The sequence below is a fragment of the Equus przewalskii genome, chromosome 10 (assembly GCF_037783145.1).
Source record: "Equus przewalskii isolate Varuska chromosome 10, EquPr2, whole genome shotgun sequence".
Lineage (NCBI taxonomy): Eukaryota > Metazoa > Chordata > Mammalia > Perissodactyla > Equidae > Equus > Equus przewalskii.
Window position 1 is genome coordinate 35,738,245 of NC_091840.1, and position 23,205 is coordinate 35,761,449.

A 23,205-nucleotide genomic window follows, 5' to 3' on the forward strand; every position below is an offset into this window, starting at 1 on the left:
GTAATACACAAACACCATGGCTCTGCAACGTTTACTCACCTGGTCACCGTTTCTTCAGCTGGAGAGGGAGATACATTAGAGTAATAAAATTTGGAAAAACAGAAACAAATCGCAACAACAAAAGTTACTAGATGTAGTGCCATTTGAGCGAACAGGCTGTCAACAAAAATAATTCTCTGGAAGTGAAATGGATTAAAAATTCAGAGGGGATGCCAGAACACTTAGCAGGTTTACAGTGGAGCGGCTCTGCAAAATGTCTAGCTGTGTTGATACAAATAGTCCAAAGCTACAGCCCTGGTCGAGCGCAGGCTTCTGCGTTCCCCAGCAGCGTTAGGCCGGCTCTTCGCCCAGCTTCCACCCTCCTCCCTGTGGGCTCCTGGGCTTTGCTGCCTGCGCTGGAGGGTGGGGTAAGTGGGGCCTGGAGCTGTGGTGGAGCAGGGTGACCATCCCGTCACAGTCACACACGACCTCCTGTGGGCAGTGCTCTGATGCATGTGACCCCAGCCCCGTTGTGTTGTACCCTCTGGGCAGTGGAATCACTGAGGCCGCCAAGGGAAGCTGGAGGCAGGCCTGGAGCACTAGGTTCCTCATATTCATGGGCACCTTGGCCAGGGCCAGTACCAGAGGCCAGAGGCGGATTGTTGCCCCCAGGGGCCTAGTCTGCACTGGGGGCACTGCAAGGAGCTCCGGGAACAAGGAGCCTGGAAGAAGAGCTTTTCCTTCACACACTGTTCAGTCCTTTGACCTTAGAAAGGAAATGTTTTCTTCTTTTTCTTTTTCTTTTTCTTTTTTGGTAAGGAAGATTATCCCTGAGCTAACATCTGTGCCAATCCTCCTCTATTTTGTATGTGGGACACTGCCACAGCATGGCTTAATGAGCAGTGTGTAGGTCTGTGCCTGGGCTCTGGGCCCATGAACCCGTGGCCACCAAAGTGGAGGTGCAAACTGAGCTACTAGCCACAGGGCTGGGCCCAGAAACATTCCTTATAACTTTAGATTTCTCCAGCCCTCTTTTTTTTAAATTAATTAATTAATTATTTTTTAGGAAGATTAGCCCTGAGCTAACATCTGCTGCCAATCCTCCCCTTTGTGCTGAGGAAGCCTGGCCCTGAGCTAACATCCACGCCCATCTTCCTCTACTTTATATGTGGGACGCCTGCCACAGCATGGCGTGCGAAGCGGTGCCACATCCGCACCCGGGATCCAAACCAGTGAACCCCAGGCCACCGAAGTGGAACGTGTGCACTTAACTACTGTGCCACTGAGCTGGCCCCTCTTCAGACCTCTTAATAGAACCTGGGAACCAAAATCTGTTCTAATACATTTTGCAGCACCTATCTGCAAACAGCTGGAGTCCTTTAATTGGACTGGCTTTGCGTGGCAGCACTGGCCCCATATTACCAATGTCATTTTTTTGGTGATGTCACCCCATTTATACATGAGGAATGCAAGGCTCGGAGAGGATCAGTGACTTACATGAAGCCACCTAGCCAGCAGTGGCAGAGCCAGCATTCCAGCTCAGGTCTGTCTGATGCCAAAGTCTCTCTCCATTGCCCTCCTGCCTGGTTAGGCCGGACAGTCAGGTACTCAGTCTTTGCATGTGGCCTCTGAGTGTGTTTGCAGGTTAACCAGGAAGCAGGGCTAATAATTTCCTCCTGAAACTGACCAGGGAGAAAAATGAATGTGTCATTAGAGCAATTAGTAACCTGTTGCTGCCGTGAGACCAGCTTTACTTAAAAGTTTGAGCCGTATTTTCTTTTCTGGGAAGGCTATATTATACCTCTTCATAACGGGTAAGTTCTACACTCAGCACAAATAGCAAAAGTTATTTTAAAAAATACCTCATACTGCCCTCAAGCTTGGAGAAATACCTACCCTTTTAAGAGGCAGCCAGGAGCTGAGACTGGCGGAGAGCCCAGCAGAGTCGCACCTCCCACCTCACACTCAGTCCAGGAATAGCAAGGGGTGAACTGCCCGTCCACGTTGAAATCATTTCTCTTTCTCTTTATTTTTTGTTTGCAAATCCTCAGTTGAATTCGTCCATGACGTGACTCTGCCATATTCAAAAAAGCCAATAAAAGTGATGACCTAAGGATGGTGGGCAGATCACATGAGGGTTTTTTTCAAAACAGCTTTATTCAGGTAGAACAGACATACGATAAACCACAGATTGAAAGTGTATTAGTAAGTTTTGATGTGTATACATTGCACAACCATCACCACAAACACGACAGAGAACATATGTATCCATCACCCCCCAACGTTCCTCATGGCCCTTTGTAATCACTCGGTGTCCCTTTTCCCCTTCCAAATTCCCAAGGAACCAATGATATGCTTTCTGTCACTGTTTAGTTTGCATCTTCTAGAGTTTTAGATAGATGTAATCGTACAGTATGTACTCTCTCTTAGTTTGGCTTTTTTCATTCAGCATAATTATTTTGAGATTCATCTATGTTGTTGTGGGTATCAGTAGTTCATATCTTTTTGCTAAAAAGTATCCCATTGTATGGATGTGTCACAATCTGTCACAGAATGGGGGCATTTGGCGGAGATGACTAAGAGTGCAGGGTGTCTTTTTGGGGCAATGGAAATGGTCTAGATTTGCCATGGTGGTGGTTGGACAGCTCTGTGAACACAATGGAAGCCATTGAGTTGTACCCTTTAAATGGATGAATTGCATGGTATGTGAATTATATCTCAAAAAAACTGTTAAGAAAAAGTTCCAGTCACTCATTTTAGCCAAAAGAGGGTTTTATTTGGTATTTTATGGGTGGCAGCGCGGTGATCTTGTTTTTGTCTGTGCTTAGACAAATTTATGAAGTGGCCTTATTCTGTCTCATTTTAGCATGGTCTAAGTCTAACCTTATCTGAGGTTGGTATTCTGTGATTGTTTGCATCCAAGAGGAGAAGAAAATGACCTGGCTGCGAGTGTCAGACCGGTTTGTAGCCACATGGATGTGTAACTGTGAACGTCGAATCGGTTCTGGATGTCAGGGGCTGCCTTTTTTCCTCCTCTGTGGACACTGGGAACCTCAGCAGGGCCCTCAGGGGCCCACAGGAATGTGAGTAAACACACTTGGAAAGTCCACAGAAGCTCGAGTCCCAGCCTCCTGCTGGTGTGAGCCTCGGACCTGGGGAGGGGGGTGTCGCTGGGCCAGATGAGAACATGTGCCATCTGCGTTGCAGGCATCTTTTTGTGCTTTTTATATCTGTTGCTATTTCAAAACATTTAAAGGCAGAAGGTTCTCCTGCCCACTCTGCCGAGGAGGCCCATCATGCCTCAGTGACCACCTCCAGCCCTCTGCCTGCTCTGTTCAATCCCCCAGGATTCCCTCAACAGCCCAGGAGGATTTTTAGCGGGGGGAGGGTAAAGGTGAAGGGAGAGAGGCTGCAGCTTTTTCAGGCCTGGCAAGAAGGGAACTTTTCCCACCCTTCTCTCCATGGCGGATGGGGGTTGGGAGCCCAGGCTGTTGATTAAGCCTTATTTTGTGTTGAGTTTAATCTCAGCAGACACTGAGGGGCACCCAGAGTCCCTGCAGAGCCTTCTCAGCATCAGCTGCCTATCAAAGGATGCAGAGACAGAGTCCACTAGAGGCCAGGGTTCCCAGGGAGGGGAAGGCAGGGGGGTGGCATGGGAGGGGGCAGAAGTGCAGGGTTCAAGTCCCAGCCCTGCTCCCTCCCTGCAGGGCGACTTAGGAGAGCCACTGCCCTGTGTGGGCCTCAGCTTTCTCTCCCACAGCTCAAAGAGGTGGCTGAGCTCCATCATCTAGGGTGCAGGGGCCCTCACCCTGTTTCCTCCCCTATGAAATCAGTCATCCCGACAAACAAGCTCACCTCTCTGGCCCCACGTACTTCATCTCAGTCTCACCTCTAATACGTTTGCCTCGCACCAGATGCTCTTGCACACCCGACCTCTGTGCCTTCTCTCCTTCTGTTCTCTATGCTTGGATTGCCTTTCTTTCCTTCTTTGGTTAAAAGCTACTCATCTCGTAAGAGTCAGGTCAGTCCTCACCTCCTCAGGGAAGCCTTCCCCAATCTCCCACCCACTGCTGGGTTAGGTGCCACTCTTCTGGGCTCCTACGTCTGGGCATAAGGCCATCATTATCCTAATAACATAGTTGATAATTCACAGCTAGTAATCATAGCTGAAGTTTATTGAGCGCTTTCTACTGCCTGCCCCTGTACCAGGCCCTTTACATAGCATCATCTCATGGAATCCCAAAGAAGTGAAAATTAGCTCAGATTTGAAAGTAAACACCTGCCCTGCCGTTCACCCAGCTGGTGTAATAGACGAGGCAAAGCCGGCTGCAGAGTGAACAGGAAACCGTACTTCTCCCCTGCTCATGCTGTAGCCACAAGTATCAGAACCACCCCCTTCTTTGAATTTCTACTGCTTTCTCACTGACTGAGACATTTTCTTTTCTAAACTCAGAGCATCAGAAACTTTGCTGTTTGGAATTATACCAGTAAGGATGATATATCCCACTCTTGTCTGGAAGATCTAAGACACTCTGACACAGGGTAGCAGCCTCAATTCCCACCCAGGTGGGAAGCTTCAGATAAGGGGTTCTGAATGCAGTATTCCACAGTTACCTTAAGTTTTAGCTTCCAAGGAAAGCAGAACACCGGGTACACTTCATGGCCCAGACCTTCGTGCACATCCTCCTGTGTTTTGAGGCTATAGAAAGAAAAATGTTTCATTGACATTTCACCTAACCTCCACTCTTCCCCCCAATACCATAGGAACTCTCTTCTCTTCTGTCTGGTGAGATGCTCCGTGGGTCTGCTGGTGTGTGGTCTCCTTCGTTGCAAAGCACCAGTCATCCCGACTTGGTCAAACTACGGCTCAGCCCCTGGTGGTCCAAGGCCGATTGGGCTGGGACAGTCGTAACCACAAGCCTGAGGAGGTGCCATTTCCTAGACGAGAACTGAGGAAGAGGAGGTGAAGGGACGTGTTCCAGTGTTGTACCTGAGATTTGAACACAGGACAGTGTCCCTCCAAAGCCTGCTCCGATCTCCTATGTGACATTCTTCTGCCCAATGCCCCTGACCCTAAGATTCTGTTTCGGGGTGTGTGTTGGGTCTTTCCCAGGAGCGCAGGACCTTACTCCCTTGTGTTTTTACCCCACGCCCAGTATGGGTCCAGGCAGAACTGAATCCAAATCTTACATTATCTGGTCTATACATATCCTCCCCTCACAGCCTTCCTCTCTCTGCTCCCCACTTCCACTCCCGGGCCTGGGGGCTCCAGGAATACCCTGCCATGTACCTGTGGCTCCAGGGACAACAGGGTGATTGGGCTCACATATTGGGGATCACGCAGACAAAATCATACCTTACCTGGGTCAGGCCAAGGGCCCTTTTCCAGCTGTGCTGGGCCTCTGCCTGTGAAGGACAGGTTTCTGACTTGAGATTGGGTGAACATCTGGGTTTGGCTCAAGGCATGACACAGGACACACAACCTGGCACGCCCACCCCAAGGCCCAAGCCTCAGTGCCCTCTCCTTAAAATCGCCTCTGAGTATGTTAAAAAGCCAGTGCACATACAGTGCTTGGTGCCATGTGTGGCATGTGCTCAGAGACCCCAGAAGTTAACTGGGTTACTTGTGGGAAAGGGTTTCTTGAGGTAGCCTGCCTGCCTCTCCTTGGCATTCCACCTATATCTGTTCCCACAAGGGCTGAGGATCAGCAAGGGGAGGAGAGAGGCTCCTCGGGTGGCAGTGGGGCCTCTGGGTGGCAGCACCACAGCTGGTATAAAAAAATATTGTACAAGCCAGATGGGGAGCGGCAAACTGGTCAGAGGGGACCACGTGCCAGGGCCTTACTCACGACCTGGCACTTCTGCTTTTATAAGACCTTCTTCGTCCATGAACCCAGGCTGCCAACATCCACGCAGAAGAGAGTTGAGCTCCTGCAGTGTGCCAGCCCTGGGCCAGGCACTGGAGGTGGGAGAGTGGGGGACATCTTCCAGGCGTTCTGGGGGATCCCAATTCCCTGGAAGGGAGAGTCAAGGAAACAGATGAGGACAGGAGGATGAGAAGTACTGTGACTGACAGCAGTGCTGGAGGTGGTGAGGATAGGGGCTGGTTGCCAAGCACGGATGAGAGGAGAAGGCATCTCGGAGACCTACGTCAGGCCAGGCAATGAAGCAGCTCAGACTCCAGCTCCCAGGACGAAGCCTGACTTCCCCAGAATGCAGACACCTGGGTGGTGCCCACTGTGATCGTCTCTCAGGATCGCTCACCTGACTGGGGCGGGACTTGGCCTGAGGCCCACACAGGGAGATCTCAGGGGCCTTCTGGTGTGGCCTTAAATTTAATTTATTTGTATCTCAGTAACACAGGTAGTAGCTGAAAAGAAAAAGAGTACTGTAAGTCTTATGACAAAAACAGCATCCTTGTCCCACACATCCCACCCAGTTCCTTCCTTCCGGAGGCAGCTGTTTTCAAATCGTTCTGCTGTTTTGGAGTATTTATGTCCGTATCTTGAAATCGTTTGCTTCTACGGTTGCTTATCGAGTTTTAAATTTTGGACATCTATTCACTGTTTCTCTGTTGAGGATTTGGCCTTTACTTCCTTCCCCTACGCTGTCAACAATTTCCAATTAAGCTAACGAGCAGCGTCTCCATTATTATGACCCTGTAAATGTTCACAGCAGAGCCTTGTAAAGCAACAGGACTAAATTTCCTATTTTGTAAAATGTTTCATTTTTCCTCTAGTTACTAATTAACGTATTTTTCACTTGTTTAGTTTCTTTTATCGTTCATACATATCACATTTAAGAACTCTTACCCAAACTCTTTATCACTTCGGTGTTTGCGTCTAGAATTTATATTTTTACCTCTTTATGTTTAGTTCCATGATCCATTTTGAGTTAATTTTTCTCTATATGGCAATTTGTTGAAAAGATTGTTCTTTCCCCATTGAATTGCCTTGGCGCATTTGTCAAAAATCAGTTGACCAGGGGTGGGCCCTGTGGCTGAGTGGTTAAGTTCTCATGCTCCACTTCGGCGGCCCAGGGTTTCGCTGGTTTAGATCCTGGGCGCGGACATGGCACCGCTCATCAGGCCATGTTGAGGCGGTGTCCCATGTGCCACAACTAGAAGAACTCACAACTACAATATACAACTATATACTGGGGGGATTTGGGAAGAAAAAGCAGGGAAAAAAAAGATTGGCAACACTTGCTAGCTCAGGTGCCAATCTCTAAATAATAAATACATAAATAAAATTTAAAAAGAAATCAATTGACCATATAGTGTAGGTCCGTTTCTGGACTCTATTCTGTTTCTATGTACGTATGATTAATTCATTCCAACCTGACTACCAGAGCTGGAAAATACCCATCATGCATGCCGGCATTCACATTGTGTCCCTCTGGCCCCTTTTCTCCTGCAGACATCCTGGGACTCTCAGACCTCCTGCGCCTGGCAGCTGCCTCGTGCTGCTGCCATGCTACTGTCCCCTGAGAGCATCTCTGCCCCTTCATCCAAGGATCCCCAGGGCCCTCTCCATCCTATCCTACAACAGATTCCCCTTTTCTTGGTCCCATAGCTTCCTCATTCTTAGTTCATTTCCTTGTGTTTGTGGAGCACATTTTCTGGTAGTTTCCTGGTAGAGGTATATAGAAGGTAAATTTTGAGACCTTGAATATCTAAAGACATCTTCTTTCTACCCTCAAACTTGGTTGATATTCAGAATAGATATATAATTCTATGTTGGAGATAATTTTCCCTCCAGAGTTTGAAGTTTTCTTCTTTATTCTTCCAGTGTTGCCTTAGCAATTCCTAGTTCCTAGTGTGTGACTACTTCATTTTGCAGAAAGTTTTAGGGTCTTCTCTTTATCCATAAGTATTGTTAAAATTGTCAGTGCTGTGCCTTGTGTGGTATATTTTCATTCATTCTGTGGAGATGAGGTATGAGGACCTTCAACTTTTCAATTCATGCTCTTCCATTATGGGAAATAACAAAAATAGTTCTAATAATTTCCTCTCCACCATTTCTCTTCGTAGGACCCCTACTAATATGAAGTTAATCATCTAAGTTCCTTATCTTTTTTCCCCCATCTATTCTGTAACTTTCTTTAACTTTCTGGGAGATTTTTCTCAACCTCAGCCTCCAATTATGCCCGTTCTGGGCTCACAGAGGGGGCAGAAGAGGCGACAGGGACCACCCTGAGCGTGCGCATAGGGGTCATTATTGCTCTGTACACCCCCCAGTGTGATGTTCCCAGCCTCACCCAGGTTGCGGAATTTTTCGAGTTCACATGGACACCTAATCATTTGATTTAGCAGGAGCCTTGCCACGTTGGGCTTTAGGGAGACTCTCTCTGGTGGTCCCCTGCAGTGGCCCTTCAGTGTCTCTCCTTCTGCCAGCCCTGCTGGATGTGTTTGGATTCACATTCTTCCCCAACGACAGCTTGGCACAGCTGTGGATCAACTACTGCAATGAGAAGCTGAAGCAGCACTTCTGGCTCACTGCCTGAGGGCCTGGCGTGTGCGGGATGCAATCGAATCTCGAAGACACCTGCATTTCCTCCAGGGCCCCCACCCTTCCCCAGGGGCTGCCCAGAAATCTCTTTCGTCTTTGGATACTGTTCATGTCCTTGCTGTGGCTGTGGGGGCAGCCAAAGGGTAGCATGTTGACCTTCAGATTACAAGAGCCCTCATCCTGGGTCCGGCCCCATGGCCGAGTGGTTAAGTTCTCGCGCTCCGCTGCGTCAGCCCAGGTTTTCGCTGGTTGGGATCCTGGGCGCAGACATGGCACCGCTCGCCAGGCCACGTTGAGGCAGGGTCCCACATGCCACAACTAGAAGGACCTGCAACTAAGATTTACAACCAGGTACCAGGGGGATTTGGGGAGATAAAGCAGGAAAAAAAAAAAAGATTGGCAAGAGTTGTTAGTGCAGGTGCCAGTCTTTAAAAAAAAAAAAAAAAAAAAGCCCTCCTCCTGTCCCAGGATTATGTTGTTGAAAGCCTGGAGTGGTGGTTTGTTAATTACCATGGTAACCAGAGCTGTTTGGATCTGACTGAGGGGAGCTCTATTAGCATCAGCTCCTTGATAGATGAAGTGGAGATCAGGGGATAGGGAGGAGGGTGTTGCAGTGAGCCGAACTCCAGAAGTTAGTCTTTGGGCTTTCTCTAGGACTCTGGTGACTGTCCCACGCCTTCTCTGCCCCATTGTCTTCCCATCTTCCTAATTGTTTGCTAATATCCACTTTGTCTGCCTCTTGGGGTCACTATGATGCCCAGGAAGACATTAGTTCTTAACCCATTGCCATGGGGGACACAGCAGGGGACCTATGCATTGGGGAGTGGGTGGAATTAGACCTTCCCATCTCATGGTTGACTGTCCACACCTGTCCCAAACAGATGTGTCCCCTCAGCGGGTGGAGCAGCACTGCCCATCTGCAGACACTTATCCAGGGTGTACTGGCAGGCACCCTGGATAAGAAGAGGGGGCAGGCTTCAAGGGTCCAGCAACACAATTCAGTATGCAGCACAATAATCAATTTTAAGCATCCTCATTCTGGTTCAATAATCCCGAGGCCACCATCTGCTCTTCCCCATGGTGTGAAGTAAGCCCTGACATGGTGCATGGGCCCATGGGAAGGGTCCACTCACTTTTCAGGAACTCAATTCTTCCCACCTGTATCCAAACCTGGCAGGCCCTGCTACCTGAGGGAGGTGGGGTGAGAGCCATGTCCAGCCAGAATGCTCTCTACACCCTGGAGAGCCTTAATTGGGAGTTGCCTGTCAATGTAGGCACTGGATCTGGGTCCTTTCATGCATCTCCAAAGACCAAGACATGACGTTCACTTCTGCCAAATGAGTGCCAGCTACAAGCTCAGCTCCTCTGGAGTGCCCTCTCAAAACCCTTTTTCCTTGACTGGTGACTCATCTTTCTCCTAGCCTGAACTGAGCCTTGGCTGATGCTAAGAAGGTACAACTGGGCCCCGGGCTGCCATGATGGTCACCCATGGGGTCCTGGGGCAAGCCAAGGCATGGTAGGTCCAGTGTGGGCTTGGTCCTGGGCACCAGTGCAGCCATCTGGCTGCTCATGCTGGCATTCTACTGGCCTCTTTTTTCTGGACTAATTTCTGCCCCAGGACCTGTACCCAGCTTCTTCTTGCTGCCCAATATCTCTGCCATCATGATTATGTTCAACTCATTGGGCAACCATGTCATTTACTCCTCCAAGAACAAGATTCTAGACTCCAGGTTGCAGAGCTCTTCTCTGGGAACATTGATCTCTCCTGCCTGTCTGGTCACTGGGTCGGGGGAAGGGGTTGTGGGCATCCACAGAATTTGAGGGTCATCCAGAGTGGAGGGAGAGACATCTTAACTGTGGGGAATGTGTATGGGAGGAATTCCAGGGATTGTCTCACCCCACCTCCCTCAGGTAGCAGGGCCTGCCGGGTTTGGATACAGGTGGGAAGAATTGAGTTCCTGAAAAGTGAGTGGATCCTTCCCTGGGCTCAGTCTTCCCACACAACTCATGGGACAAGTCAGGAGCGGGCAGTGGAGATGTCCATAGTGCGTGAACGCCTGCTGGTTCCAGGATGGAGCACAGGAATTCAGTACTGTCCATTCTCCCAAGGCGTGTGGCTCCTGGACAAACGGTGGCCCTTCGTGTGGCTCCTCAGGGAAGCTCGGATCTCGGAGGCGATTCCAGTTTAAACCTGCCGAGGCAAACAAGCATCTTTGCAGATTATTAGGCCAGCGTGGGCGAGACTTGGAGTCTGCGGAGTTGGGAATGGCAGCTCCAGGCGGGGCCTGCCCTGTTCTCTGGCGGCAGGGTTCAGGACGCTTCAGCACCGCGGGCTGGACAGCGGCTTCAGGGAGGGCTGGCGGCGCCCTGCGGGAGCACCTGTCCTCACCTCTCAGCCGGTGCTTCTCACGGAGTGGGCGGGACGGGGCGTCCGGGGCGGGCCCTGAGCCTAGGGGTGCCAGGGCGCTCCTGTCTGAGCGCGGGCCCGGGGGCTGACAGGACAAAGAAGGGGAAGCATTTAGAGACGGCGGCGATTTTTGGCTCTGGGAGGGCGAGCGCACGGGGCGAGAGAACACTTAACAGGTTGGGATCCCCTCTGGGGCGGGGTTGGGGCTCAGGGCTCCCGTTAAAGCGCGACTCCGTCTATAGGTAACGCCCCATCTCCTGAACCCGGCCACTCAGGGTCGGTCACAACCCGCCCGTCGGGACTCATCTCTGACCAGTCCACACTCCAAGCCTCCCGGACCCAGAACCTCCTGGGCTGGGTCTGCCCGGCTCAGGGCCCCGCATCCTGGGCTCCGCAACCTTGGTGCAAAGGTCACTGGGCAGGTCACTGGTCTGCGCCACGCTCAGTATCCCCACCCCCATCCCCACCCCCACCCCCAGGAGAGGTACGGAGTCGGATTCTCCCCGCGGCCCCGGCGCCCGCTCCGTGCCGGGCACACAGTAAAAGCAGCTCCACAGTTAGCTGTCAGGGGACGAGCCTGGCCTTTCTTTCTTCTGCGAGGTTGGCCTGGGCTGGAAAGCAAGGCCGGAGGGCCGGTTCCTGCGCGGAGCAAGGCTGCAGCGCGGCGAGCAGCGTGCCACATCACCCAGCCGGCGACGCCGATCCGCGTTAGCCATGCCGGGACGTACCTTGAGCCCGCGTTATGCAAATAGGGTGGGCGAGGAGACCTCAGCTCCGCGCTGGTGCTGGATGCCTGCACAGAAGCGGCCGTTTTTTCCCTAGGCGGCTGTGTACCGATGGGCCAAGGCCCAGAGAGGAGCTGCAGTTCGTCCCACGCTGCACAGCGAGGCAGGGGAGGGCCAGCTCTAGGTAGAACCTGCAGCCTTGGGAACCTCCTTCCAACTCAAGGAAACCCATGAGAAAAACCACCAGACAGCAGCCCCGAACTTAGCCTCCTGCTAGGGGCATGTGGACCCTCAGTCTGCATCTAGTCTCTCTCCAGTTCCCGCCTTTGTCGGGGTTATACAAGCAGCGGCGCTAGAGCCTCCAAGCAGGTTCACAGGGTCCTGGCACCCTTGTGTTCTTTTTTGTCTTTGCATTTGCTGTGGCCGTGAGGCCAGCCATGGGGTAGTGGGACTGGTCCTCAGGCAATAACTGTCCCCTCTAGTCCCCATAAGCACAGAATGTGACTGAGGGAGTGGTCACTTGTCAGCTACGGGGAACCAGAGCTGTTTGGATCTAACTGGGAGGAAGTGCAGACACAGCCTCTGTCCGCTTCCATTACAGGATGCGTGCACCGAGCTTCGCCCACATCATCTCTGAACTCAAGGCCTAATGTGTGACTGGACTTAATCAAGTCAAATCCTGCTTCAGACTCACAGGCCCATCAATGGTGATCCGTTCTAGCCAAAGGCTTTCTTTTTTGAAGAAGAAGATTAGCCCTGAGCTAACATCCGCTGCCAATCCTTCTCCTTTTGGGGAGGAAGATTGACCCTGAGCTAACATCCGTGCTCATCTTCCTGTATTTTATACTTGGGACACCTGCCACAGCATGGCTTGACAAACGGTGCCATGTTTGCACCTGGAATCCGAACTGGGCCCCCTGCGCCTCTGAAACGGAGTGTGGGAACTTAACCACTCCAGCACCCGCCGGCCTCCAGCCAAAGGCTTTCTATGGGGGCATTTTAATTAGAATTTCTTTGAATGTTTAGATGAATAAGGAGATAATTGGCATTTTTAGTACATAGGGTTAGCATTCCAGTCTTTAGGTACTCTTTTTTTTAAAGATTGGCACCTGAGCTAACATCTAGTGCCAATTTTTTTTATCTTTTCCCCAAAGCCCCCCAGTACCTAGTTGTGTATTTTTAGTTGTGGGTCCTTCTGGTTGTACCATTTGGGATGCTGCCTCAGCGTGGCCTGATGAGTGGTGCCAAGTCCGTGCCCAGGATCTCAACCGGTGGAACCCTTGGTCACTGAAGCAAGTGAGAGCTTAACCACTTGGCCACGGGCCAGCCCCTTAGGTAGTCTGTAAAGGTTTTTTGATTGTTGTGTAATTTCCTCCGTAACATTTTATGCACTTTTTTATGGATTCTCTATGAGCACTTTGGAAAACATGGTGCGACTCCTCAGGCAAAGCCAGACTGAAATGTGGTTGAAATTTTGGCTGGAGGAGGAAGTAGGGATTTGGCACATAGTTATTTTTAAAAGGGGACCAAACTTTAGTATTATCAACCTACAAAAACAGAAACCAGTTTAAGAGGCAGAGCGTTTATTTAGAATCAAAGAATTGCAATTTGGGGCTGGCCCTGTGGCTGAGTGGTTAAGTCCGCACGTTCCAATTTGGTGGCCCAGGGTTTCGTCGGTTTGGATCCTGGGCGCGGACATGGCACGGCTTGTCCAGCCATGCTGAGGCGGCGTCCCACGTACCACCACTAGAAGGACCCACAACTAAAATATACAACTACATATTGGGGGGCTTTGGGGAGAAAAAGGAAAAATAAAATCTTAAAAGTTAAAAAAGAATTTCAATTTGAGAAGAATGGATTCGGGTAGAAACCCAAATAGTGTCCCACTAGGGAGTAAAAGTCAGGGGCTTTTAAAGGCAAAGAAGGGAGGTCGTATTGCAAGGAATTTTAATGAGAGTTGGAGGCAGAGAGCTAGTCTTGGCTAAACATTGATTGACTATTGATTCTATCTTCAGAAAGTCCACAATCCTGATAAATAAATGGCAAGCAATAGGATATATTGGAGTATATGAGGAAGCCATTTGGTGTACACTAATTCAGCCTGGCCTTGTTTTTCCAAAAGGGCCTGACGTGGCTGTTGAGCATGCATTGTATATCTGCTTTAAGCATTTGCTATGTCCCAAAGACAAGGACAAATGTCCTTAAGATAAACGTGCAACTTCTCCCACATTGGCATTTCTTTAAGGATAAGCATCTCTCCCTAGGCTACGAATTGATTGCTGCACCCACCTGTGACCACCCAGCTCGAGACAACAGACCTGCCACCCTGCTGTGTCCATCAATCGCTGTGCTGACAGAGCAGTCTCGTGACTATCGTAAATGGGACATTCCTAACATATGTGATGTATGCTCTTTGTTCCAATACTGTATATAACCATTCTGTAGACCCTACTTCTTTGCTACCCTTCCTTCCTTGGAGCAGGAAGGCCCCAGGCTAGTCCTCAGATGTGGCTGAAAATAAACTCACCCCAATGTTGATTTACAGATTGATTATGGATTATCTGCACTGACAATCCTCAGTCTTTGTAATCAGGATGTCCACTCTCCTGCTGACTTCTCAAACAATTGCTTCTCTAAAACAATGGCCATTTTGGCCCAGTCCAGAAGTTTGGAGGTCTCTAGCATCTGCACAGGCCCAGATGTTAGGCGGAGCCTTCTTTAGTTGTGAGAGGTGCTCCCAAGGCTTAATACCTTCTAGTTTTGCTGCAATGTCAATGGTCAGCAGCACTTGGTTAGATCCCTTCCAACAGGGTTTGAGGCCTGTTTTCCTCTGATGACATTTCTAGAATATCTAGTCACTGGGCTCCAGTCTGTGACCAAGCGGATCCTTTGAATTGGGATCCAGGAAAGCTTCTTTAACCTGTTGATGATAGGCTGTAGCATAAGACATTAAAGACTTACAGTAGTTGGTCATTCTAGCACGGGACAACAAGGGATCAGCAGAAAGTTGTATACCAATCGGCACTGGTGACTATGTGATGCAGAGTAAGTTTAGGTTTCCCCAAGAGGGTACTGTGAACACTCAGCAAGATCAGAGACAATACCTTAGGCCAAGGGAGTCCAGTAGTTGCAGCAAGTTTAGAGATGTTAAGTATGAGCTTCTCATTAGTTCTCTCTACCTTGCCCGATGATTAAAGGTAAAAGACAGTGATAATTCCAAGAGGTTTGTAAGGTTTTCCTTAAGGCTTGTATGATTTGCCCAATGAAGTAGGTGGCTTGATCACTGGAGATTGTGGAAGGTATACCCCGAATGGGAAACACATTTTCTAACAGTTTCTTTGTCACTGCAAGGGCATGAGCCTTGTGGCAGAGAATGGCTTCAACCCGTCTAGAAAACATACATAGAATAACAAGAGCATACTGACAACCCAGATGAAGTGGCAGTTGAATGAAGTTCAACCGCAGGTGCTCGAAGGGTCCAGAGGGAGGAGGTTTGACGCCTCTGGGAACAAAAATGGTTTTTCCAGGATTGCGGACCTGATAGGTCAGACATTGGTGTTCAACTGTTTTTGCAACTTTATAGGATTCTCCTCACCATGTTTATCCATAATTTGAATCATCTTAAATGCACCATGTGAGTGCAGGAATGCAAAAGCCAAAAGTGGGGTTTGCCAGGGAGCCAGGAAGACCAAGCGGCTGTCTTGAGTTTCCCGTAACCTGACTATTCACCGCATAGTCCATTTTAATTTCTCTGATTCAGGAGCAGACTGTTGCCAGGTTGCAAGGATATCAGGACGGCAAAAGTCTGGCAATGGTTCATTTTTTTGCAGAGGCAGAATGGACTTCATCCACGTGTGCTGCAACCGTCATAGATTCTGTTGCAGCTGCCTTTGCATAAGTCAGCTGAGGCATTTCCCTGATACTCAGATTCAGGCTTTTTAGTGTGGGCCTCAATTTTAACGACAGCAATTTCAGAAGCTAAGAGACTGGCAGTCAGAATGTCTTTAACGTCCGTTTTTGATTGGGGTCCCAATGGACATAAGAAAACCCCTTTGTTTCCATAATATCCCCAAATCATGGACAATGGTATTAAAGGCATACCAGCCATCAGCATAAATATTAACAATTTGGGCCCGGAGATGGTCGTCGCCCTCGCGCGCGCTGCGCCCCCACCAGCTCTCCGCGCTCTGCCTCCTGCGCCCGCGGGCTCCGCCCGAGCCTGCGGGGCCCACGGCCAGACGAGCTTCTCCCGTTCCACGCGCCTTGGAAGCGGCTTCCGCTCTGCGGCTTTCCGGAGGAGCCGCCGCCACCGCTCTGGATCCTGCCACCCGGGGCCTCGCATCCGGGGCAGCCCCTCGGCGTCCCCGAGCTTCCCCGAAAGCGCAAAATCGACGCGGGGGCTATGACTGAGCCTTTGGCTTCGCCCAGCGGGCCCCGAGGGGCAGTGGTGACGACGGGGCGAGGCGAGCAGAGCCCCCGCAGGAAGGCTGGGGGCCACCCCCGCACCGGGCCAGCTCCGGGAAGAATTTTGGCAGTAACACCTTCCAGTGCTGGAGGAATCCTTCACCGCCTACTGATCTGGCAGACATTGAGGATGTTCCTGAAGACAACCTTGCAGAAGCAGTGCTTCAGGGCAGGAATGAAGTGGTTGAGGTCAACATGGAGTCCTGACAGAAGGAGCTGAAGAAATGGGTTTTTCTGCATTTACGTGTTCTTAAGGGAGAAAGTTATTTTCCATGCTTGATGTGATATCATTCTCAAACCTGAAAAATGAGGAAAAGTTGTTTTAAAGATAAAGGGCTGCAGTCACTACTGAATCTCCCACCAGGGATTTATCAAGGATATATGGCAGTGAGAGGGGAAGTATTTTGTGTATGCATTTTTTTTTTTTTTTTTTTTTGAGGACAATTAGCCCTGAGCTAACATCTGCCACCAATCCTCCTCTTTTTGCTGAGGAAGACTGGCCCTGAGCTAACATCCGTGCCCATCTTCCTCTACTTTATATGTGGGATGCCTGCCACAGCATGGCTTGATAAGCTGTGCCATGTCCCCACCCCAGATTCGAACTGGTGAACCCCAGGCCCCTGGAGCAGAATGTGGTAACTTAGCCACTGCACCACCAGGCTGGCCTACGTGTATGCATTCTTAACAAAAATCTTATGTTAGAGTCTAAAGTTCAAGATATTGATCTTATGAAAAGGAATTCTGACAGTTTTAGAAACAGGTGGGACACACTCAAATATTCCTCTCATCTGCACCAAAAAGTTAATTCGTGGTATATGAAATGAATGTTGTTTTATGACAACTGTTATTACTAAGTGCTTTCTAATATATTTTATTGACTCTTCTTAGTTGAACGAATAGCTGACTTAAAGATCTGTGCAAACTTCAAATGTGGGGCATTCTTTCTGAAAGCCAGTATTGTTTTAAAAGAGCTTTCTAAATGTGAAGTAGTGAGAATTTCAATTTGGGTAGCATGTTTGCATAACTTCTAATGTTTGGTGTTTGTTAAACTCTTACTTTGGGCCATCAAAAATGGATAAAGGCCAATGAAAAATGAGTAGGCTCTTCCCTCCCCCTTTTCCCAGCATAAAAGGAAAGAAACTTAGCATATTTCTTTTTTTAACTTCTTGGTTTTGAATTGCTTTGAGGACATGACTTTTACTGTTTATTACTTTATTTTTTATTTATTTATTTATTTTTAAGATCTTATTTTTCCTTTTTCTCCCCAAAGCCCCTCAGTACATAGTTGTGTATTTTTAGTTGTGGGTCCTTCTAGTTGTGGCGTGTGGGACACCACCTCAGCATGGCCTGAGAGTGGTGCCATGTCCGCACCCAGGATCCAAACCCTAGAAACCCTGGGCCGCCAGAGCGGAGGGCACAAAGTTAACCACTCAGCCACGGGGCCGGCCCCTGTTTATTACTTGAGACTTGTAGTTCTCAACACTGACAACACTTCAGAAATCTTTGCCTGCATGCTGCTCTAGAGAGATTCTCATTTATCATTGTTGTGAGGTGGGCCTTGGGCCTGTTTTGTTAAAGCACCAATCCACCTCCTTCCCCCCATTCCTCAAATGTGCGGAAAAGTTTGAGAACCATTAGACTAATAATGGTAATTTTTCCTGTTTAAAGGAGACAACTAATTTGAACTGAAGCTTTGGTTTTATTTTGCGCTGTTGATGTCTTTGTTACAACTAAATTATTGTGCTGTTATTGCTATTTCATTGTTAAAGAAATAAAGTAAGCAGTTTGAGTTACAAAGCAAAACACTTTGTCCTTTTGATAACTGGCACGCTCTTGCAAGGACGTGCGGCTCTGCTAGCTGGGCTGATGTAGCTTGTGGGAGATTTTCCCTCTCAAGATTGGGTAGTACCAGTATAACCAGCTTGGAAATTCCCTCTTCCATTTTTACAGCATGACCCATCAACAAACAGGATTAGCTCAGGATTAGTCAAAGAATCTCATTAATCAGGACATGGAAACAAAATGGGATGTTATTGCCTCGCAGTCGTGCGGTCTGCCTTCATCAGGCAGGAGTAGTAATGTGGCAGGATTAAGAACATTGCAACATTTAAGCCCTTGATTAGGCGGTGAAAGCAGAAGGATTGCATGGGAGGGAATCTGCTTTCAGAGAAATGTTGAGTCAATTCAGAGCTAAGAAAACTTTGGACAGCGTGTGGAGTTCGTGAATAAAGGTCATTTCCTGAGGCTTCTGCTAACTTTGCAGCTGCAGCTGTAGCCATAGGTGGTTGGGACAGGCTCGAGCCACTGGATCAAGCGGCATGCTGTCATGGGCAATGCCTGTGTTATTGCCACGTTCTTGCATGAGCATTCACAGAGTTTGCTTATCTCTTTCGCGCACAAATAAGGGGAAAGGTTTTGAATAGTTAGGTAGCCGTAGGGCAGGTGGTTCTTGCAGTGCGTGTTTGAGTCTTATAAAGGCCTGCTAGTGTTTATCTTCCCATGGAAGGGATTTAAGGACGGAAATTTTGATAAGTTCATAGAGTGGGGGAACCAATAGAGAAGAGCAAGGAACCCACAGTCTACCATAACCAGCCAGGTCTAGGAATCCATGCAGCTGTCGCTTAGTTGTGGGTTTAGGGAATTCTTGGATTAGCTTAATTCGTTTTAGAGATAGCTGGATTCCTTCAGCTTTTAGATTATGACCTAGGTAATGAACAGTGTTGAGAGATAATCATAACTTTTCCTTGGCGTCCTTTCTGGACGCCTCCTTGGGAACTGAGCACAGCAAGAGATTGTCTACGTATTGTAAAAGGGTTGGTTTCCCGGGGAACTGGAGGGTGCTTGAATCTTGGTGGAGCACTTGGGAGAGAGAGGAGGAGCCTCAGTGCACCCTTGAGGTGTCACTGTCCAGGTATATTGTTGATTGCGCCAAGTAAAGGCAAACAGATATTGGCTGTTGGGGTCTGCAGGGATGCTGAAGAAGGCTGAGCAAAGCTCCACAACAGGGAACCTTTTTGAGTCTGGTGGGACTTGTGACAAAAAGGTGTTCAGAACAACTAGGAATGGGGCACGACTATCTTATCAATAGCTCTCGGTGCTGGACAAATTGCCATCCTGCCCATTAGGTTCTGGACTGGCAAGATCAGCGTACTGCAGGGGCTGCACAGGGAATGGTCACCGCCGGGGCCATCAAGTCTTCTACTGAGGGCGTGAGGCCTTGTATGGCCCCAGGCTTTCATGGATATTGAGGCCATTTAGGAAGAGGTTTAGTTATGTCTCTGAATTTTCATGGGCTCTGCACCTTTTATTCTCCCAGTGTCGGCATTAGAAGTAGCCACTGATTTCCAGGCATCTCGGTTAAATTACGGCTCTTCTGCTGCAATTCTTCCTCTTCTATATCAAGAACAGATTGTAAGGAACGTAAAAGGTCGGGTTCAGGTTGATGAGGACATTCTAGGGTGAGGTCTCCACTGGAGGCAAAATGTATTAGCCCTTTCAATTTAGAAAGGAGAGCTCTACCCACTGGATTGACTGGAGCTGTATCACGGGGCAAAAAGGAATGTTGATCAGTAAAAGGTCCCAGAGTCATTTGTATTGGTTGAGATAGAATCTCTGAATTTTATTAGATACCCCCAAATGGAAACTGTTTTTCACTCCGAGGGATTTGTTGTCCTATGAGAGTGGGGTTTAAAGTAGAAAATGTAGCTCTGGTATCCACTAGAATTTGGCAAGTTTTCTCATTATTTTATTTTATTTTATTTATTTTTGAGGAAGATTAGCCCTGAGCTAACATCTGCTGCCAGTCCTCCTCTTTTTGCTGAGGGAGACTGGCCCCGAGCTAACATCCATGCCCATCTTCCTCTACTTTACATAAGGGTCACCACCACAGCATGGCTGACGAGTGGTGTAGGTCTGCGCCTGGGAGTCGAAGCAGAACATGCTGAACCCAACCATTATGCCATGGGGCTGGCCCCATTGCAAGCTTTTTTTGGTCCACAGGGGGACCATGTTGAAGATCAAGGATATCAAATATCATCCTTGGGGTTTTGCCATTTTGCTTCTTGCATCTGTTTGGGCTTCACCAAGTTCTATTGGCATGTGTGCAAGCTGATAAAGATCTGGCAACCCAGGGTCATAGGATCCAATAATTATTCTAAATTCTTCAAAAAACTTCTAACCTTCCTCCCTGGGTTTAGGAAATTCTTTAGCTATGGCCCTTAGTTTGATCTTTGACCAAGGAGTGAAAGACAGGAGGATCACCTGCAACCTCGGATGGTTTTATTTTGAAAGGTGACTTTTTAATGTCTCTACAGAGTGGAAAGGCAGCTCAGACAGAGAATTAGTGTAACATGAGTACTCAGGTAAAGGAGGTTAGAGGGAGAAGTGGGAGTCACATTGGTCTTACTGTCTTTTGTTTTAGGTGCCTCTCGTGTCTTTAATTTTTCTTTTTCTTTTTTCTTTTTTTCTTTTCTTTTTTTTTTTTTTGCTGAGGAAGATTCGCCCTGAGCTAAAATCTGTTCCAGTCTTCCTCTATTTTGTATGTAGGTCACCACCATAGTATGGCCACTGATGAGGGATATAGGTCTGTATTCAGGAACTGAACCCAGGCCACTGAAGCCGAGTGTGCTGAACTTAACCTCTAGGCCACTGGGGCTGGCCCTCTTTAACTTTTCATTAGCCTTCTGCAATGAATCTTTCAATGAAGCTATTTAGGAACCTTGAAGACTTTTGGAAGCTTCTGTATATCAATCAAAATAGGTATCCTACTCTATTTGTTTAATTTGGGAACCCTTATTTTCAAGTGCACTTCTTAAATGAATGATCTTGTCTCATTGGAATGTTCCCCATAATGGCCATTGTAATTCTAGGTTGTTTTAATAAATTTTGCCATTTTTGTAGATAATGCTTCCAAGACTATAGTTCTTAGACATAAAATAAGTAGGTGTGCTGGAAGATGGCATGCTTATCTCTCTAGAATTTAAAGATTCCATTTCTTTTTTTTGAGGACAATTAGCCCTGAGCTAACATCTGCTGCCAATCCTCCTCTTTGTGCTGAGGAAGACTGGCCCTGAGCTAACATTCGTGCCCATCTTCCTCCACTTTATATGTGGGATGCCTTCTACAGCATGGCTTGCCAAGTGGTGCCATGCCTGTACCTGGGATCCAAACCGGTGAACCCCGGGCCGCCAAAGAGGAACATGTGAACTTAACCACTGCACCACTGGGCCGATCCCTCTGTTTCTTTTAGTTAAGCTTTTGGGTCATTTAGAGCCAAACTAGTTCCTAAAAGGACTTGCTGGGTTGGGGATTGTGTGGTGTACCTCATTGCATAGAAGTTTTCTTTTCTTTTCTTTCTTTCTTTTTTTTTTTTTTTGAGGAAGATTAACCCTGAGCTAACATCTACTGCCAATCCTCCTCTTTTTGGTGAAGAAGACTGGCCCTGAGCTAACATCCATGCCCATCTTCCTCTACTCTATATGTGGGACACCTGCCACAGCATGGCTTTTGCCTAGCGGTGCCATGTCCGCACCCGGGATCCAAACTGGTGAACCCTGGGCCGCCAAAGCAGAACGTGCACACTTAACTGCTGCGCCACCGGGCCAGCCCGCATAGAAGTTTTCTTGAGGTGACCAACTTATCCTAACAGGAGCGTCTTAGAGGCAGGTGGCGAGAGCTCCAACAGCTTTTAAGTGCTTGACCCGTGCTCACCAATTTTGTGGCTTTTTTTTTTTTTGCTTTCGAGATTCCTGTTAGCAATATCCTTTACTTAAAATGTTATTCACCCAACGCCTTGCACTGAACCCAGTCCAGCTTAAGTTGGACCCAGTCTGATCCTGGACCCTGTCTGTTTTTGAAGATGGACCTGGTCTGACTCTGGACCCAGTCCAGTAACCACCAGCAGTTCCCAGCGTAGAAGCTGGGGAGATTGGGACAAGAATTTGGGGAGGGATTCCAATCACACGGGGCACTGTGAAAGCCAGTTAGATCAGGAGCTCAGTGCAAAGGGGGCAGAGCTCAGAACTGACAGGGACTTACCCACGGCCCTCAGAAACGGCAGGGAGAGCAGAGAACTCAAGGGGTTCATGGGTACCACACTCATGTTTCTCATTGTCCTTGAAGCTGTCAGAAGTCTCCTTTGATCCTGCTGCTGCCATCAAAACTGTTAGAAAACAAAATTCAACTGAGGAAATTTAAAGGTCTAATTGGCTTTATTCAATGATTCGTGAATTGGGCAGCATCCATCTGGCAAGCGGAAAGGAGCTCCAGGAAACTGTACAAAATGGAAGGCTCTTATGGGCAGAAGGGGGAAAAGAGAGGCTTGCCTCAGGCGAGATCACGTTCCTTTAGGGGATGATAGGAGTCCATCAGGTGGATGGCATCACTAGTGCTGGCCAGGAAATTTCAGGCTGACTGGGCAAGATGGCATTCCTGGGGGAGGAGGTTGAAACTGCAATTAGGTTAGGGGTTAAGACTTGGTTTGGAGATGTGGGCTTAGCACAAGTGACTCTATTTTGGGTCTATTGTCTTTTTTTTTTTTTTAACAGAAGCATATGTATGGGGTAAGGGATATGGGTGGGCTGGAGATGGATGTGGGAAAATATCAAAGATCAAAATCAGGGCCACCATGGAGCTGACCTGGTGTTGTGCTTAAGTTTTTGTGCTCCACTTTGGTGGCCCAGGGTTCATGGGTTTGGATCCCAGGTGTGGACCTACACATCACTCATCAAGCCATGCTGTGGCAGCATCCCACAAATAGAGTAGAGGAAGACTGGCACAGATGTTAGCTCAGTGACAATCTTCCTCAAGCAAAAAGAGGAAGATTGGCAACAGATGTTAGTTCAGGGCCAATCTTCCTCACCAAAAAAAGAAAAAAAGAAAAAAGAAATCAGGGCCACTGTAAGGGAAATCGATCAAACTGAGACTGGCAGAAGGTCAAAGGAGGCAGAGCTGATGCACTACCAAAAGGGAGAAATAGGAAAGAAGGGTCATGTGTCCCAAGTCGAAACCCTAACAGGGCAAACATTAAACCTTGAGGCTTGAGAATAACCCTCTTTGGCTCAAAGTTCTGCCCGCTAGGCCCCCTGGGGCAGTGGTCCCTCCTCCACAGCTCTCCTGGGCT

At 48.5% G+C, this 23,205-nt stretch overlaps 2 long non-coding RNA genes across 2 annotated transcripts in view; one reads left to right on the top strand and one right to left on the bottom strand.

Annotated features, from left to right (window-relative positions):
• LOC103554462 (uncharacterized) overlaps positions 1-7,246 on the top strand; it is a 21,742-nt gene extending 14,496 nt beyond the window's left edge. The window contains exons 2-3 of the long non-coding RNA XR_011523460.1: positions 2,846-3,062; positions 4,744-7,246. This is a non-coding gene — a long non-coding RNA (uncharacterized lncRNA). The remainder of the gene's footprint in view (positions 1-2,845; positions 3,063-4,743) is intronic.
• LOC139074084 (uncharacterized) overlaps positions 1-16,289 on the bottom strand; it is an 18,030-nt gene extending 1,741 nt beyond the window's left edge. The window contains exons 1-8 of the long non-coding RNA XR_011523459.1: positions 14,149-16,289; positions 6,244-6,349; positions 5,825-5,993; positions 5,341-5,385; positions 4,594-4,969; positions 1,876-2,053; positions 1,477-1,661; positions 40-58 (exon numbers count right to left, since the gene is read on the bottom strand). This is a non-coding gene — a long non-coding RNA (uncharacterized lncRNA). The remainder of the gene's footprint in view (positions 1-39; positions 59-1,476; positions 1,662-1,875; positions 2,054-4,593; positions 4,970-5,340; positions 5,386-5,824; positions 5,994-6,243; positions 6,350-14,148) is intronic.
• Positions 16,290-23,205: the final 6,916 nt, after the last annotated feature.